The sequence below is a fragment of the Chrysochloris asiatica genome, unplaced genomic scaffold (assembly GCF_000296735.1).
Source record: "Chrysochloris asiatica unplaced genomic scaffold, ChrAsi1.0 scaffold00022, whole genome shotgun sequence".
In the NCBI taxonomy this organism is placed as follows: domain Eukaryota; kingdom Metazoa; phylum Chordata; class Mammalia; order Afrosoricida; family Chrysochloridae; genus Chrysochloris; species Chrysochloris asiatica.
This window is the reverse complement of record NW_006408540.1, coordinates 25,701,034-25,705,049: the sequence shown is the minus strand read 5'-3', so window position 1 is coordinate 25,705,049 and position 4,016 is coordinate 25,701,034. Positions and strand designations below refer to the sequence as shown.

Below are 4,016 nucleotides of genomic sequence, written 5' to 3'. Positions count from 1 at the left end.
AGATAGAATGCAAAGGAATTTTTGGGAATTAATCCTGATAACATCTATGGGAAGAGAAGATGGGGAAGTGCAATATAATCAGCCAAAACAAAGCCAGTTACTGACTGTAGAACAGACCATGAATTGTTCATATACAAGTTCAGGCTGAAGCTGAAAAAATTAAAACAAGACCATTAAGATCAAAATATGACATGAACTATATCTCACCTGAATTTAGAAGCCATCTCAAGAGTAGATTTGATGCATTAGACACCAATGATTAAAGATCAGAAGAGTTGTGAGATGATAAACAGAAATCTTTGGGAATTAATCCAGATACCGTTATCAGGAATGGGTCTCATGCTCCATTCAAGATCTTCCTTCTTGATGATCCTGGGGTCTTCTGTTCCTGAAATGAAAGATTAACTACTCCCATCTTACACCTTACAAGATAGAATGCAAAGGAATCTTTGGGAATTAATCCTGATAACAACAAATCCTGATACTCAGAATTGAATCACAAAATCCTATCAGCATCGTACCCTATCCACTTTCACCAGATCCATCTGTAGAACAGTAAAAGTATTCAGTGGGGATTCGACCCTACCCTCCTCATTCTGAAACTAAGTACACTCATGAAAGCTTGTAAACCAGTCACTTTGTGCCATTATAGCCCCCCATTTTCAATAGACAGTGTCTAGATTGCTCATCCCTATGAACCAGTCCTCTTCACTTTCAGCAAGCAAGGATGTATCATCTGCATATCACAGGCTGTTAATGAGTCTTCCTCCAACCCTGATGCCACATTTTTCTTCACACAGTCCAGCTGCTTGGATTGTTTGCTCAGCATACAGATTGAATAATTATGGTGAAAGAATACAAACCAGGTGCACACCTTTTCTATTTGTAAACAACACCATTTAGTGTTCCCTTGTTCTGTTCAAACAACTGCCTCTTGGTCTATGTACAGGGTCCTCATGAGTACATAACAACCTGCAATATGCATATGATACAACCTTGCTTGCTGAAAGTGCAGTTGACTTAAAATGTTTACTGATGAAGATCAAAGACCACAGCCTCCGGTATGGGTTGCATCTCAATGTAAAGAAAACAAAAATCCTTACCACTGGACCAATAAACAACATCCATATGAATGGAGAAAAGACTGAAGTTGTCAAAGACTTTATTTTGCTCAGATCAACCATAAACACTCAGAAGTCAATTAATCAAACAACATATTGTATTTTTAAATAATTTTTTGAATTATGTCTCAATCTCTGTATCATAGAACATTGTTAGTTCAAGGTTGTGTTCTATTTACCTCTATCTCATTTAGGCTATGCATACCATCCTATGTCTTCTCCAACTTCATTGTTTATCTGCCACCCTCTCTCTTCTTGTGTATTGACCTCCCCCTCCTTGTATATCACCCTCCCTATCACTTGAGCTAACATATGTCTACCCTCCAACCTGGGATTCACTCTTCCCTCCCTCCCAACCCTGGTAATCATTAAAGAATTTTTCTTTTAGTATGGACATCTTTTCTTGAACTTTAACAATAATGATCTCAAGAGCAGCCAGGGAGATAGTGGCATTGGCTTGAGCACTGAGTATCGGTAGTTGTCTGCAACCTCCTCACAACGCAGCTCCTCATACGGTACTCTGAAACCAGAGGAGATGAACAGCGGGCCTGGCAGAACCCAAGGACAGGTAGCCACAAGGAGCAGGCTCAGAAGCAGTCTGAGCAAAAGGTTTCAGAACCAACTCAGGACAGAGCAAGGAGCACAGACCAGGACCCATCGGCAATGAGTGTTCTCTGAAAAATAGAAAGGGCTCTGAGGGGGCTGAGCAGCTGCAGGAGGGTCGTGGATTCCGTGCTGCCTGTGCTGCCCATTGAATTTGGAGTCAATCCAAAAGACTGGGATTTCACCGGTTCTGCCTTTGTCCCTGCAGGGAATCCGTTGCAAACTGCAGGATCCCTTGGCAGGATTAATAGTCTATTCCTATCCTCTGGTGGGATCATCACATCCAGAGAACAATTGACCTCTCCCATATGTCCTTCCCCACCGCTGACCTCACTCTGCAGGTGGAGTCTGCAAGTTTACTGGAATAGATCTTTCCAGGGAGCACTGGCTTAGGCATCTAGCTTCCAATGGGGTCAACTATAGAGCTTTCGGGGGTGTCTCCATGCCACTCATGCCTGTTGCCTCTGTCGCACCTTCTTCTTCCATTCCAGGCAACCACCGCCTCCCGCCTCTATATCTGGATGGCCATGTATTTGCAAGTCAGCCCTGGGCTGGTTCCTCAAAGGATACCTCAGCAACAGAGTTACCAATAGGCTGCCGCTGCCCAGCAGATTCCAGTTTCCCTTCACACATCTCTGCAGGTTCAAGCTCAGCTTGGACTGGGGGTGGGGTGGAGGTGGGGTTTGGAGTTGTTTCCCGTCTCCCAGTCCCAGGAGATCTGCTTCTTACAGTCCTTCAGATCTCAGGTGTACATGCATCCCAGACTGTCACCACCCAGCACCATGATCCTCTCTGGGGGTATAGCCTTGAAGTCTCCCTACTCATCGTTCCCTGGCATGCAGCCCTTGGAGATGGTGAAGCCCCAGTTGGGCTCCACCTACCAGCACATGAGTGGAAATCAAGCCTTGGTCTACAAGGGTCAGCTTGGCCGAGCTGCTGGCCTAGGGGCTTCCCAGATGTTGGACTCCCAGCTTCCACAGTTGACAATGCTGCTGCCTGGCTCCCAGCTGCCTGGGTGTGGGTCTGGTCAGCAGCCACTGATCCTGCTGCAGTCCATTCAACTGCCCCAGGAGCCGAGCCTCTCTGTTGGAGCCCTGTGAAGAGTTCTTCCACCTGGGTCCCAGCCTTCAGTCCTTAACACCAGCAGAGAGCTCTCTCAGATGAAGGTGAAGGGCTTCCAGTTTGAAGGGCTTCCACTTTGCCGACAGTAAACAGAATGTTCCTCCTGCAGGAGGCTCCAACACCATCACCACATCCCTACAGGCAAAGCAGCAAGTGGTTGAAAAATCCCAGCCTGGGATCCGTGAAACTGCAAGAGGCCTCCTCAGCTGCCTTCCAGATGAAGCGAACTGGAGCAATCAAGCTTTGGTCTTTAAAAGTGGAAGAGAACAAGGCCGCCACCACAGCGCCGGGCCTCCCAACGAGGACAGTGCTGCCACTTGGCTTTGACAATATCAGCCAAGTATTGACAGTCAGATACTTGGGAGTCTCACCAGATCCACCAACCAACCACCTGGACCCGACTGAGTGAGAGCTCCCTTCTCTTCTCCACTCCTGGAAGCTCCATTGTCCAACCAGCTTGCACCATGGATATATGACATTGACCTGTTTGCTTTAATATGAAAGCAACAAAACAAAGCAAATGACTCCGTCAAAAAAACCAAAATGAAACAAACAAACAAAAAATCCCCACCAATAATGATCTCATGCAATATTTGTCCTTTTGTGATTGACTAATTTCACTCAGCATAATGTCCTCAAGGTTCATCCATGTTATGAGGTGTGCCAAATATTCAGAATTATTCTTCGTGGTTGCATAGTATTCTATTGTGTGTATGTACCAGTTTGTTTATTCATTCTTCTGTTGGTGGGCATTTAGTCTGTCTCCATCTTTTTGCTATTATGAATAGTGTTGTGATGAAATTGGTGTGCATTTATCTACTTGTGTTCTTCCTCGTATTTCTTGTGAATATATACTAAGGAGAGGGATTACTGGGTCATAAAGTATTTTTATTTCTAACTTTCTGAGGAAGCGCCATACCGTTTTCCAGAGTGGTTGACTCATTTTAAAGTCCCAACAGCAATGTAGGAGGGTCTCAGTCTCTCCACCCCCTTGCCAGCATTTGTTATTTTCTGTTTTTTTGAACTTCACTGTTAATGCTGGTGTGAGATGAATCTTATTGTTGTTCTGATTTGCATCTCTCTAAGTGTAGTGGTTACGAATTGGGCTGCTAACCTCAAGGTTGGCAGTTCAAGCTCACCAGCTGCTCCTCAGAAACCCTATAAAGGGTC

At 45.1% G+C, this 4,016-nt stretch overlaps 1 pseudogene; it reads left to right on the top strand.

The window, feature by feature from the left end:
* The window catches only part of LOC102820591, a 5,971-nt pseudogene extending 2,716 nt beyond the window's left edge, over window positions 1–3,255 (top strand).
* Window positions 3,256–4,016: the final 761 nt, after the last annotated feature.